This window comes from Fukomys damarensis, unplaced genomic scaffold (assembly GCF_012274545.1).
Source record: "Fukomys damarensis isolate Sample0158 unplaced genomic scaffold, DMR_v1.0_HiC HiC_scaffold_30, whole genome shotgun sequence".
Taxonomy (NCBI): domain Eukaryota; kingdom Metazoa; phylum Chordata; class Mammalia; order Rodentia; family Bathyergidae; genus Fukomys; species Fukomys damarensis.
The window spans coordinates 2,680,926-2,696,991 of NW_022900942.1; the positions used below are offsets into that span (position 1 = coordinate 2,680,926).

Below are 16,066 nucleotides of genomic sequence, written 5' to 3' on the forward strand. Positions count from 1 at the left end.
ATTTTTAGACACAAATTTAATCCATATACTTACATACTGTAAATATCTACTAATGCTACCACTATACCATCATTAACAGTACAAAATAATTCAAAACTATCATATGGTTAACTAAATAAGTAAAGATTGATAAATAATGTATATTTATCTATCTATATATATATATATATATACTGCAGCACTTTAACTATAGAAATTGATCTATAATTATAATTTAGACACAAATTTAATCCATATACTTACATACTGTAAATATCTACTAATGCTACCACTATACCATCATTAACAGTACAAAATAATTCAAAACTATCATATGGTTAACTAAATAAGTAAAGATTGATAAAGTTAATGTATATTAAACATGTAATAAAGCTAGGAAAAGGTGGATGGGTGAGGAATGGGAGCATGAAAGAAGTAAAATGTGAGAAATAAAGGATAGAGGAGAAGGAAAGTAGAAAAGTGAAGTAAATGATCCTACCTCTGAATAAAAGAAAAATAACAGGATTAGATAAAGTAACAGAAAATGATGGGGGAAATAGAAAAATCATACAGTAAATAAAGGAGAAAAAGAGGAAAACCCAGCCCCCAATATCCAATGAAGAAAAAAACAAACAAGAAAGCTCCTGAACAAATTCTTTTGTGTTTTTTATTGACCATTTTCTGTCCAGGTCTGCGGTATTGGAATTCCCCAGGTATCTGGTTGGTACAATGCATCAGAGTAAGACGTATTTTGTTTCCACACTAAGGATTTTGTGTGTGAATGCTAAATCCTGCCTATCTTTCACACTGGGAGTGGCTGGTCAATGCCCCCGCCAGGCTTGTAGTCACGCATGCAGCTCCAGTTTCCATGTTCCTCTGTGTGTCCCAAGTCATGACATTTTCTGCTGAGTTGTAGGGCCTTTGGCTTTTATTTGCCCCCCCACCTTCCTCTAGAAGCCACTCTGTCTGTATAACCCTTGCTGTGGTGACCATCAAAGCCAAGCCATATCCATGTTCATGTTGCTGGATAAGGAAAGCAAACACCATTGAGTTACGTACTGGATATAGGAAGAGGGGCTGGGATTCAGTCAGACTTGCACTTAATAATAATACTTCCAGATCCTGTCCCTTCTGACAACCTTACGTGGTTGGCCTGGTTTCACACCACCTATGTTAGGAAATGTGTCTTAGCTTGGGTATAAAATTCTCAGGGAAGGGGTTTATGTCTAGCACATGGCCTCTCCATGACTGTCCCTTGGGACCACCTACCACCCTGCCACTTTGGAAGGGTGATACAAATAACTCTCAAGTATAGGTTCTGGAGTTGTTCTCTAGTTCAGTCTTAAATAATTATTTTTCAAAATGCTTCAGATTAGACACTATCAAATTTGGTGGGCACTGCTCTGTATTTCTTCTGCAGTTCTAGTCTGCCTAGTGGAAGGAATCCCCTTCAGAGTAGATTGCACCGCTTCTCATGTAGTTTCACAGTTACAACAAAGGGATGAAGAAAAGAAGTATCATTTTCAGGGCCACTACTCATCTTAGAAGAGAAATATCTGAAAGTTTACTCCAAAGAGAGATCTATTATTAATGGACCAAGGAAAGGGCACTCATTTTCCATCTCTAGGATCAAATTGGGCCTGTCATTCTCATATCCTGCAGCTACCTGATGTACTGATCATCTTTCCATTACTGTAACAAAATCTCTGAACCGATAAATTTAAAAACAACAAAGCTTTACTTAGTCTCTACATTTGAGCATTTTCAAGCTAAGATCAGATGGCCTGATTGCTTTTGAGCATGTAAAGAACAAAGACATTTTCATGAGGAGAAAATGATAGACAAAAGATATTCAATCCATGGTAGCAGAGAAGCAAGAGAGACTGGTGTTGCTTTCCACTATGTCCTTTAAGGTCATATCCTCAGTTAGCTAATTTCATCATAGTTGTTACAACTTCTTAAATGAACAACAACTTCTCAAGCATCAAATTATGCATCCGAAACCTTTAACTCATGGGCCTTTGGGGACATTTTAGATTCAAGCTATAGAACCTGATGACTCTGAGAAGAATCCTAGAATGAATCCAAATAATGTAGAGCTCCATGAAGACCTAATCCTGGACATTAGTCATTGTATTTGTCAAATCTTAACAATGAACAGTAATTCCTTTGATAGTCCAAGAATATTTATGTAAATATTTTTTCTTATGAGAAGTAAAATGAGATTCAAAATATAAAATATCTCAAAAACACCTCAAACTGTTGACATACAATCTTTTTATGTGAAGTGGAAAAATGACACTAAGTAGGAAAGATGGTAATATGAATGCAGAAATATGCAGATGACTGAAGGAAGTGTGTGTCACTAATTACTTAATTAAAATAACAGTTCAGTTCTTTAGCATCATATGGGAAAAAAAAATCAAGGATCAATCTATCAGACTACACAGAGTCTCACTTCCATATTATTAGTGCATCTTTCCATTAAGTTAACTATTCCAGCATAATCTCTGCAAAATTATTGAGTAAATAATTTTTAAAATTGAGGACTCATGAATGAATCTATTTTCTCATTCTTTATGGCTGAGTAATATTCGATTTTATAGAAAAAACACATCTTCTTTATCCAGTTCCCAACTGATGGGCAAGTAGGCTGTTTCCAGGTTTTAGCTATTACAAACTGTGCCGCTATGGATACATATTGAAGATATACTCCTAAGTGAAATAAATAAGGCACACATGTGTAAATACCAAGTAGTTTATCTGGTGTGAATAATCTGCAATAATACAGAAGTTCCTAGTAAGATTACTGACATTGAGAAATGGGAAGAAAGGAGCTAAAGGTGTAGGGAAGGTGTGATGAGCAGGGGAAGGGTAAAAAGGGAAAAGAAAAAAATGTGAGATAATGAAAAGATGGAAATAAAGTGGTTGTAGATGGGGAGGGGAAGAGGGGGTAAAGGGAGGACAGGGACAAGGGGAAAAATGAGAACCAAGCTTTGTCATGTAGAGGTGCAAGATCCCAACAATGAATGTAACTATACTGTATCCCTAAAATGTACCAATAAACTCAATTAAAGCTGAAAAAAATTGAGGACTCAATTCATGATTTTCTTTAAATAAATCAGAGCACCACAACAGAGTGCACGGGTGGAAATAATTTGTCAAACAGAACTGGATAATCAAAGGGAAGCACAAAGTACAAGTTGAAACATGCTTAGACATCATATTAAGTGGAAAATTTGGAAGATCTTTAGTGACACAGAGTGAGGCTTCTGTCCAGCCCGTATTCTTCTCATTTTGTGCTATTCTAGAAAGGCTAGCTCAAAGCCCAAGACCCCAACATAAAATAGGCTTCCAAGTAATGAGACGCCTCAAAGCTGTCTTCATTTCCTTGTTCCTCAAACTATAGATAAAAGGGTTCATCAACTGAGGGACAACAATATACATTACAGAAGCCACTGCATTCTTATTAGAAGAGTTACTAAAGGTAGAGCTCAAGTATACACCAAAACCTGTACCATAGAAAAAGAAAACAACAAAGAGGTGAGACCCACAGGTAGAAAAAGCTTTATACCTTCCCCGAACTGATGGCATTCTTAAAATACAGGAGACAATTTAACATAAGAGAAAATAATTCCAATGAGAGGAAGACCAAAAACTGTGTTTGCTGCTGAATATATCAGCATGGCATTAATAAAGGTATCGGAACAGGCCAGCTTGATGATTTGAGCAAGTTCACAGAAGTAGTGTGGGATTTCCACATTTGTGCAGAAGGACAGTGGCAGTGCTGCCAGACTGTGGAGCAGACCATGCACAATGCCCATGAGAAGGGAGAGTAGAACCAGCAGGACACAGAGATGGGGATGCATGATGGCCGTGTATCTCAGGGGCTGACAAATGGCCACATAGCGGTCATAGGCCATGACCACAAGGAGACAATTTTCTAAACAGCCAAAAACTAATGCAAAACAAAGCTGAGAGAAGCAGCCTGTGTAACTGATTCTCTGATCCTGTGTATGGATGTTGACTAGCATCTTTGGGATGGTGGTAGTGCTTAAACAGATGTCAGTAAAGGATAGGTTGGAGAGGAAAAAGTACATGGGTGTGTGGAGGTGGGAGTCCAAGCTGATGGCCAGGATGATGAGCAGGTTTCCCCCAATGGTGAGAAGGTAGATAAGCAGGAATAGGTTGAAAATGAGAGGCTGCATTTCTGGATCATCTGTCAGTCCCAGGAGAAGGAATTCTGTGACAAGTGTTTGGTTTTGGAATTTCATGTTGTTGGTGAATCTGTGCAAAGATACTGTAAAAATAAAATGAAACATAGTTTTTGGCTGAGTATCAGACTCTCCTGGGCATGATAGAAATGAAAATTTTTGACAGATATCTGTTATATGCGCTCTGAGAATGAGGAAGAACATTCTATGTTTACCATATATTATCTGTACATGTAATATTTCTGAAGAGTTCCTAACAGTGCCTTAAAAGAAACAAAAAGTATGAATTCACATTGTATTCCCATGTGAAAATTCAGACCTTTTTCTGCCCCCTTTTCCCCTCTATTTTTCTTCTCTATCTCCTCTTCTAGCTCTTCCATCCTTTATTGAATGTCCATGTTTTTTTTTTCAAATTAGTGGCTAACCCTGGGATTAAAATAAAGCATAAGAGATGGATTTTTCTCTCCAGTCCATGCCTTAAAAAATAAATATGAAAATAAATAGCAAATTTCTTTTGTAGAGCAGATACCCTCATCCTTTTTGGTCCTGTAGACCATTTTCATGGAAGATACTATTATCAGAGACTTTGGGTGGAGGATCAGGTTGGGGCAATTCAAATGCATTAATTTCTGTGGTCCTCTTTATTTCTATTATTATTATAATGCAATATAGAATGAAATAATTATATGACTCACTATAATTCAGAATCAAGTAAATAAAATAATGAGCAAGTCTTATGCAAACTGACATTAGCCTTGGATGCTGACATAAACTGTTACCAGATATAGTTTGTACAATTGAAATATATCAACTCACTTGCCACTGTATCCTGGGCCATGAGATGCATCTTAACTTACACTTGTCGCTCACTGAGTGAGTTTTAGTATGGTTCTGCAAGCAGATGATGCATTATGCTCTCTGCAAACACCTCTGCTACTATTAATCTCTGTTTACGTCCGCTTTTTGGCCAGAGCATCAGCACTTGAGCTCCATTCTAGACTATCAAGTATTAGATTCTCTTAAAGAGCTTGGAACCTAGATCCTTTGCATGGCAATTGCAGGGTAGAGTTTGAGCTTCTGGGAAAACATAAAGCTACTGCTCATCAGACAGGAGGTAGAGCTCAGGCAGTAATGTAAGCCATGCCGAATGGGTGTAAGACAAAGCCTTGATCACCTTGCTGTTGCTCACCTCCTGTTTTGTGCCCTCATTCCTAACAGGTCATGGACCAGTCCAAAACCCAGGATTGAAGGGAAATGGTATGCTGTGAAGTGGTGGACTCTTACTTTTGGAAGTTCTAGTATGACCTGAATGTCTTGTCAATTTACAGATGAGACAGTTACTCTTTTAGACCCATGGACCTATGGCACATGCCATGGAAAAATCTACACACAAGTTCTGATAACACTATGCCAAAGATTTCACTGTCAGACTGCCAAGTGGATCTTCTTCTTGACTCATCTCTGGCAATCCCCTGAATAGTACAGAATTAGCATTTCTAAATGTTTCTACATTTCTTATTTATTTCCTTTACAGTTGTAATAGTTTCTTGTTGAAATAAATCCACAATTATCTCCTTTCTTTCAAAGTGTGCCACCCAGTATGCATTAAGTGAGCTGTAGGATGTGGAAAACAGACACGAGGGTGGACATGAGCAGTGAAATCTGAAAATCTGTGCCTTTAGAGTTGAACCTGGTAATACTATCATCCCTTGGGAATACAAGCAATCTGCTTCAGCAATTAACTCTAGGAGAACTATGTTTAAAACGTTATTCCCAATCCTATGGGAAAAGCTTTCTGGAATGAGTTAGAACCCCCCCCCAATACATAAAACTAAAAAGCAAACAAACTACTAACCAAATTTAAGAAAAGTAAAATGCAGAGTCTCATAAAAGTGATAAAAATAAAAATGAATTATTCCTTTCTAGAAGACAGAGACTTAAAATTTTACATGAACTCTGATATGGAGGCATTCAAATAGGAAAGTCCCTTGTGAGCACTGCTGTATCTCCCCCAGGAGAAGATAAAAACAGTTACCTTAACAATGATCATTTGGTGAAAAATGAGAGTCACAGGCTCTGAATTTACTTTATTATCCAGTAGTTGCTTTTAGAATGGGAAGATAATCTTTAACTAGATGTTTTACGTTTTTGTAATGTAAACTGTTTAAAGTGTGCGTTCATTAGCTGTAGCATGGAGATCTTTTTCCAATGTGTGTTTCACCAGCATGTTATGCACATACATAATATTTATGTATTATAATTATCTATAATTATACCCAACATTCTCAAAGTTTAAGTGCACAAGGAGATGTTTCAAGGATATTAACAATAAATCAAGCAAAAGCAGCCTGTACTATTCTAGATAGGATGTGCCCTCAATTGACTTTTCTAATCTTTTGTGTCTGTGCACGTGTGAATGGGTGTCCTTGTGTATATCTTTCATTAGCAAAGATCACTGCACTTTTCATCACTCAGAAGAAAGTCATTGCTTGGGCTAGTTAAAGAAGGAAAAAAGGAAGAAAAACTGTAGCATGAGCAATAGCATTATCAGTTAAGAATATATGAGCAAAAGTTACCTTTGAAATCTTGCTTAAATTAAAAATGTGAGGAAAGGAATTTCAAGGTTGCGAATATTCACTTGGTATCAAAATATGATAAAATACATTGCAACAAGAATAAATGAAATAGTAAAAGAATTAGAAACATGATTCACAAAAGGTTATGTATAATATAGAAATGTATTATTAGATAAATGCTACATGAGAAAGATGCACACAATTTAAACTCTACAAGTGTGTATATTTTCCATCAGTATTATCCATGCATTATATGCAGAAAATCTTGAAGGACTGGCACTGCATAGACATCAAACAAAATGCCACATACTTCACCATGGCTTTCTTTAGATATTTTTACTGTGAAAAAAGTAAGGGTATGTTTGATGCCACTTTTAGCACATTCTTTTATAAATATGATTTTTCCCCATGGGGGAAACTTCACTTTACATTATTCTCTTTGAATTTTCAATAAAATTTCCACTATTCTTTAAAACTAATTTATGGTGTTGTATTTTAAAATATTTAAACAACAGAACATAGTGTATAGGTTTATAATTTACAATCAGATCCCTTAGATAATTTTAATTTTTGATAATGTATGTAGTCCTCTTACTTGATGTTAATTACTAGATTGTTCCACTATATTTACAGCACAGTTTACTTAAACATTTTTCAACTGAGAGTTGCTACAGTTACTGCCTCTTTCTGATAACTACACATCCCATTAGGAGCCATGTAGATGGGACACCACCACATTCAAGAGGCCTCTGTTGGGGAAAATCAATCGATGAAGGAGATTGTCTAGGTGGTGAAGCATATATGATTTGCATTTTATTGTCCTATTTAATGAGACATGAAACAACACTACTGCAATATCCCTGATTAAGGGTGGAAGCAAGATGGATGGTTGTGTTGCAGGTGTTGTTATTTAGGTCATTTCTGCTCTTCCTAATGGTGTGAAACATGAGGACCAAAAAACTGCTTAATGAGCAAGCTACACATTCTGCACCTCCTCACCCAGAGAACTCACACCACCCACCTCACATGAACATCCAAGAGATTTCTGTAAGGAGAGGAATTGTTCTCCAAATATCCACATTAATTTTCAAATAATTGAGAAACTTTGCCTTACCTGGAGGGTTTTTCTGAGAGTGGGGCCCAGAAAGTCACCTGCATATAAAGTCAAAGATCTTTGCTCAGAAAGGGTGGACACGTGGATCTAATCTGTGCTTCTTCACCAAGAAGATCTTTCATTGGAGAGAGCACAGCTGTTTGTGCCTGACTGAGCAGGGCTTTTGAGTCAGGTTGTACAGCCTGATTCCTGAAGTTTCTGTATTCCTCAGGGGTCAATTTCCAAAGCTCCTCATTAACCTGATAGTTGCAAGAATCACTACTGCCATTCCAATCCCAGGAGCATATGTCCTTAAACACCAACTCTGTGGAGGGGAGGAATTCAACATGAGCGTTTTCCTCACTCCTGACACCAGCTGCACCTCATTCAGGTCTCTCCCTCATTTCTGCTCACTTCATTTCACCGCCCTTACATACACATACCATTCAACTTCTCTAATAAATCCCTACCTTCCACTTTAGCTACTTAAATCTATTTCATCATATCAGGAAGTCTAACTGAATTTACTATAGAAATTTTACAGATGTGTATTGTATATACAGACCCTGCCAAAAATGTATATATATTTCAGGAAATGAAAAACTAATTAATAGCTGAAAGCTAATGGCCAACACTTTGAGCACATCTTGTAATTGTAGAGGCCAAAGGTAACTCATGTCGATTTCATGATGTCTCAATAAATTTAGTATTAGAATATTCATAAATTTTTCTCTTCCTCAAGTGTGTATACTTTATTGGAAGTTTCTGTATATACATAAATTTATGATACTGTTGGTAGCATATGGTAAAATAGACAATACCAAGAACAATTCTTCATAAATATATTAATGACAGAGGGGTAGTACATTTTATATAAATACCATATTATCTTTGTTCATTTATTTGCTGTTGACCATATAGGCTATTTCCAAAACTTTATAAACTGTGCTGCTATATACAGCTGCAAAATGATGCTATTAAAATTTTGGGGACTATAACTAGAATCAGACCCCCTGGTTCAAATAGACCCTTTTTTTGTATGTTGAGGAAGGAATATTTATACTGCTTTCTGTAGTACTTGTATCAATTTACACTCCTGCTGACAATGGAGAAATTCTCCTTGTATCCCAGATCCTCAGCAGCATTTCTTATATACAATAAACAATGCATAAAAAGTGTGATGCTAGTTTGCCACTAAGAAGGATAAATTTCAGATTTGTTTTAGGTAAATGGGTGTATCTCAAGAGTTAGGATAGTGTGTAATTATAATTTGCCTTCAGTTACTCAGGGATGATGGATGAAGTCATAAATTATTCCTTGAAGAATAATTATTCTGAAGAGGCTGAATCAGTAGTAAAAAAGCTTTTTGATCAGCAATAAGCTCAAGAAGTGAGAGGCTTGCCAATGAATTATACCAAAATTTTAAAGAAATTTCATCGACTTTTTTTTTACAGTAGTAGGGGGTCAAACCCAGGATCCTCACACTGAATTAAATCTAGCATTTTAAATTTTGCCACACTGCCTTTCTAACTTAACTAGGTTGCCCAGGTTGGTCTTGAATTTGTGATTCTATTACCTCGGACTTCCAGATTGCTAGCATTAGAGACATATACTATCGAAGAATTTGTATCAATTCTTCTCAGAGTCCTGCTAAATTGGAAGAGGAGTGAACACATCCAAACTCCATCCATAGTGTCACCTTTATACTCTTACCAAAGCAAGAAAAGGCAATCAACTCGAGTAAATTGCAAGCCTGCATCTTTGAAGAACAAAACATAAATTCTTTAATAAATGTAGAAAACCATATTTTTTTTAAATTCAGAAGATCATGCAAAACCAACTCTGGTTTGTCTGTCTCATGGAAGGTTTGTTTACAATATGTACTAATGGAAACAAATCAACCAATTGATACACAGCACATTTCCTTGAGAATTTCCCCAAATTACAAGCTCACAGGAAATCCACAACCAAAAATATCATTTCTGGGTTTTATGATAGCTATCCTCTACTATTATCGTACATGAGATCAGCTGAAGGACGTAGAAAAATCAGAGTATTTAGCTCCGAACTTAGAGTGTCAGATTCAAAAAATTGGATATAGGTTAAAATTTTCTCTTCAAAAATATTCCCAAATTCTGCTTTTGCTGGTTTCCATAAAATACTTGAATTCCACCATTATATAATATTGACCATTATGTTCTAGAAAATAAAAATGTAGAATTCTCAATGACTTATTTTCCAGCATTTATTATCGTTTGAGGTAAAGAAGATTTGGTACATGTCCTCTCAGGAAAGTAATGTTTTATCTTCACATAACTGGTAAGATGTAACATCTCCTAAAGTCATGGGAATTATAAATGGAGGGTCCAGGAAACACATTATCATGTTCTGAATATGTTGCTTCTAAAACAGTCCATTTTAAACCCACTCTAGAACACAGACTTTTTGGCATGGTTAATTAATTTTTCCACAGTTGGGAAGAATCCAAAACTTTCTGAATAGTTACCCAGCTGGTTAATGCTTTGTAAATAAGACTGGGGGGAATTTAAAAGCATGATTCAATATAGTACATTCAGTAAGAGCCAGCCATCCAAAGTGACTTAAATATCCCATGTCATTTCACTCTTCCATCCTTGAAGTAGACCTTATTTTTGAAATAAAAGAGAACGTTACTGTAAATCATGGTAATAAATATAATAATTAGGAAAAATGCTATGACTACCACTGCTAACTAACACTTAGAAAACTCTGTTGCTAAGTAGAGTAAAACTGTGCTTATGCCATCATTTCTCCCCCACATCTTTCTTCTTACATTCATCATAAATGTCCTTCAAACGTGGACACGGCTTTGTTCTGTAGTGGACTCTGGTTTCTTTCCCTAGGTATTTCAACAGTCACAACTATCCTAGTCAACCATATCAGGAAAAAAGGAGTCAGTTCAACTCAAAATCAAGATTAGCTTGAAATAGAGGCTAGGTTTACTTATCATCAATCTATGTAAATATGTCTTCATCTTCCTACCTAATACCAATGATAATTAATGAATGTACCACAAACACTGCAATCATTTAAAGCAAATTCTATGTAAATTTTCTGACTTTCTTTAGTATATTATAAACAAGTTTCTGATATGTTTTCTTTGTATACATGGACTAATTAACAAGTATCTAAAAAGTCTTTATTTTTTAATTAAGTTTATTGGTACAATCTAGGTATACAATACAGTTACATTCATCATTGGGATCTTGTACCTTTATATAATAGGTCTTAATTCTCATTTTTCCCCTTGTCCCTGACCTCCCTTCACCCACTCCTCCCCTCCACATTTACAAACACTTTATTTCCATTTTTTTCAGTTTCTCATAATTTTTTCCTCTCCCTTATTACCTTTCCCCCACCCTTCCCACTTTCCCTACACCTTTAGCCCTTTGCTTCCTATTTCACATTATTAATTGTCTCATTAGGATACTGTGTACTATTATAGTTATCCACACCAGAGAAACTATTCGGTATTTCAGTTAAATAAATCTCTGTATGAACATTAAAAATATGGAATACTAAGATATAACTAAAAAGGAAGATAAAAGAGAAAAGGCAATGATGTAAGATTAAAATAATCCTTAATTCTGAAGATGAAAATGGTCCCTGAACATATTTAAATTGCTTCTTGCTCTTGTAGTCTTATCTTATTCTTTTTTTCATTATTTAGAGAATACTTTTTAGTTTCTGTAATCAAACCCTCATAGACATGACCTTACATATTTGGTACAATGTGTTGCCCCTGTACCAATGGAAAAATGAAAATAAAAAATTAACATTTCTAGACCAATATGGCTGTCCATTTCTGTACAATGAAAAGTATTTCTTTTTAGAATTTATTCTATCAAGTTTTCCAAACTTAAAAATAGTAACCTGTCTTCCTGTATTCCTATATATGTATGGAATAATGGACTTTATTATATATATAGTAAACAACTCCAAAAAAGAAAAAAATATTAAGGAGAATGTGTAGTATCACCTAGGTTCATGAATACTGCTGTTTGTCAACAGTTTGGTTCACAAAAAGAAATGTTCAGCAAAATGTTATTCTGTTTGCAAATCCCACATCATGAGACAACAGGACAGACCACAGCCATCTTCCTCATAGGAACTTAAGTGGCCATTTTTCTGAGAATCATGAAATGAATTGTTTATAAACCATTTATATATATACTTATATATGTGTTGTGTGTGTGTGTGTGTGTGTTTGCCACATATAAATTTACATGTATATATAAATTTATATTAAATATTTTGGTCATTGATATTACAGAAAACATTAATAGAAAAATATTTATCCTGGGATCCTGGTAACAATGGGATTGTAAGTACAAGTTACTGGGAAGCTACCACAGTTTAGCTAGAAGATGAGCTACAATAATTAAAGCAAGTAATATTTATGCTGATATAGATAGCACAGCCTTACATATTTGGCAAAAAAGCATACAGAAAACATGTACAGTGAAATAAAATGATTTATTAATTATTGAACTGGCTTTAGAGTTAATTAATAGATTATCTAATAAAAAAGTCTGTGATAAAATTTAGTTTGATTTATCATCCCCATGAAAATCAAAACTGAAATTTCACACTGTAAGCTTTAATTAGGGCAAGATCATAAATATTTTATGAAGTAAAGTAAGGGTTTCAATATTAAGACCTTCTTAGTATAAACCATGAGAAAATAACAAATGAAATCATCTTACAACTAAGCACTTGAAAGTATTTACTAAATGATGTGATGTGCATGTTAAAGGAGATGTATGCCTAAAGAACAGATTTGCCATATATATAGGTTTTTAATATATGCATAAATATATTTAATATAAAAATATTTAATAATGACTGCTATTATAAGTTGATAAGAGCTATTAGGAAACAATATAAATATTCATGTTTCATAAGTGATCCATATTATAATAAGTTATTCTAAACTTCATAAAGAAATGAATATTAATGTTATTCTATAATCATTAGATTATCAGGATAACTGAAAATGTGAATTGGAGTAGCTTGGATATTGAATGGAAATTTAAAATGGTTCAGTCACTTAGAAAATATCTTGGGAAATACCATAAATGTAAATTACCCCAAAAATATAAAGTTACTCTTCTACAGCCAGTTATTCCCATCTAAATTATATAACTATCTTATTTTCCTTTGGAAGACAAGGAGAATAATACTCAAAGAATTTTATTCACAATGGAAGAAAAATGGAGACCATTGTTTTATCATCCTTAGTAGTGCATTTCATTTTTTAAGTCACAATACATACCTTAAAATCATGGAGCTTGCAGCAGGGGATCTACAGTGGTAATGCACCTGCCTGGCAAGCACAAGGTCTTAAGTTCAGTCCCCTGTGTGAGGGGAAAAATGATGAATGCATGACTACTAAACACACAATGTTTGACTTGAAGGTCCTGGATGAGGACCTCAGTAATGCATGAAGTACAATCATTAAATTTGAACATTAACAAAGTCAAAAAGATTCACATTTATACAATAAATTTTATAGGCATATTATCATGGGTGATAGAAATACATTCAATTTATATAAAAATAACAGTGTTTTAAGGCCAAAAATGGTTGAATACTGATAGTGAATTACTTGTCACAACAATGCAATTTCTGTCTCCCGGTTAAAATGTCTCCTTGTTCTCTATGTCTTCTTCACTTCTGTCTTTTTCAGAAGGAAGCATATTCTTGCACTGAAGGCCCACACTGATAATCATGAGAAACATTTTCTCAGCAAATTATCTTTTCTCAAACAAGTAACATGCACCTATGTACTGTTTAAATTAATAACAATTTAGTATAAAAGGAACTGGACATATATTGTGGCCACCATGCAATGCCCTATATAGGTTCAGTCTACTTGATATATAGAAAATGAGTCATTTAAACAGACTCAAGAAAAAAACCTCATATTTCTGTCCCTGGCCAGGACAACACCTGGAATTGTTGCTATCATCCAGTGATCTGGAGGAGACCAGGCTTAGGAACAGGCCACCTCATAGGGAACAGGAGAAATCTTACATATTACATTTCCTACTTTGGAAGCCCTTGTAATGAAAGGTATTACTCTATTATTGCAACATATTGATTGTAGACATTCTTTTTTTTTCTTAATAGGGTTAAAATTACCTTCATTGAAGAATTTCAACTATGGTACAATCATCATTTCAACACACTGATAATCTCATTTTGAAAATTTTATAGATAATGACAGTGTTACCTCAGATGTATATAGTTGGCCCTTAAAGGTCTCAGTAATTGTTTCCTGGGCTATAAACATTCAATCTCCTGCCACTCAGGAGAAATGACACTAAGATGAAATTCTCAGGCTGAGACCCCACCATCAGGAGGAAATTCTTAGCTAGATATGACAACAGATTTGCTTTAATATTTTCTGGGCCCTGTAGAGTTTCTCTAATATGTCTTTTTCTAAGACAGCAGAACTTGAGACATTTTCAGGTAAATAGGTGCACTTTGAGACCATATTTTAAGTGAAATAAATTAGATGCATATGTTCAAATATGTTATTTCTCTTGCATCCGAAAACAAAAGCATAAATAAGAATTAAACTGATGAATGATAGATATTGGGAAGTAGGTAGAAAATGTTCAAATGCAAATGGGAACAAGGGAGGGGGAAAAGAGAAGGAAGGAGGGGGAAAATGAAATGAGAAACATATCTCTTGAAAATAAGAAGGGGAAGGGAGGGGAATGGGAAAAAAGAATTAGGATGTATTATGTGAAGGTACAAATTCCCCATAATGAATGTGATCAATATGTATAACAAACGTGTGCTAATAAAAATAAAGTTAAAAATAATAAACAATAAAATTCACCAAAAAAATCTTGTTTCTGTAAAATCTGAACATAGAGACTATGTTTAGAGAATTGAAATAATGCATCAAAAATCAGAAAAGTGGCCTCAAAGACAATTCAGGTCTCAAGAGAAGATAAAACACACCTAGTCATTGTGCTACCTTGTCATTTTGGAAGAGTGAAGAATGTATGATGAAACAGTGGGGTATTTTGGATCATAGGAATCCTATGATTTTTCACAACTGATTAAACAGAAGTCTAAAGCAAATAACAAATCACAGAAAGAAAGCAGTCCTACCCGTGAGTCTCCTCAAAGTTTCCATCATGTCCCTGCTCCTCAGGCGGTAAAGAGATTTAGCATTCATTCTTAGGAAAATGGATATATATTGACAATATACTCCTAAGTGAAATAAATAAGTCACACATGTGTAAATACCAAATAGTTTCTCTGGTGTGAATAAACTATAATAGCACAAAAGATCCTAATGATATAATGGACAATGTGAAATAGGAAGAAAGGGGCTAAATGTGTAGGGAAATTGGGAAGGGTAGGGGAAAGCTAATAAGGGAAAAGAAAAAAAATATGAAAAAAATGGAAATGAAGTATTTGTTAAGGGAGGAGGGGGTAAAGGGAGAGCAGGGGTATGGGGAAAAAATGAGAACCAAGCCCTGTCATGTAAAGGTACAAGGTCCCAATGATAAATGTAACTGTGTACTGTATACCTAAAATGTACCTAGAATGTAAACTTAATGATGAAAAAAAAAGGGATTTAGCATTGAAGGAACCACAGTGCATATTACAGAAGCACTGCTGTGTTTCTGGGTGAGTCGCTGCAGAGCTGATGTTCGTCCAGAAAATATCCCAATGAATAAGGAGACAACTGACAGTTGGGACCCACAGGTAGACAAGGCTTTATACTTTCCACTCAGAAATGGTGTTTCCATGACAGAAGATACAATGTTCATTTAAGAGAAAATTATGCCAGAAAAGCACCAAATGTGCAAACTGAAATGTATATTAGTATGTAATTGATGAGGGTATCAGAACAGGCCAGCTTGGTGAACTCAGCCAATTCCTGGACGATGTGTGGGATTTCCAGCTCTGGGCAGAAGGACAGCTGCAGTACCATCAGTCTGTGCAGCAGGATGTGCACAAAGCTAATTAAAAAGGAGAAGGAGAAGCAGCAGAACACAGGAGTGTGGGGGGATTCATGATGTCCATAGAACTTGGTGGATGGCAGGTGGCCATATAGTTGCCATAGGTCATTGCTACAAAGTGACAGTTTTCCAAGCTACTAAACAGAAATACATAGTAGACTTGGGAAAGTAGACTTG

At 35.1% G+C, this 16,066-nt stretch overlaps 1 pseudogene; it reads right to left on the reverse strand.

Annotated features, from left to right (window-relative positions):
• Window positions 1–3,300: 3,300 nt before the first annotated feature.
• Window positions 3,301–4,253, reverse strand: LOC104859180 (annotated as a pseudogene).
• Window positions 4,254–16,066: the final 11,813 nt, after the last annotated feature.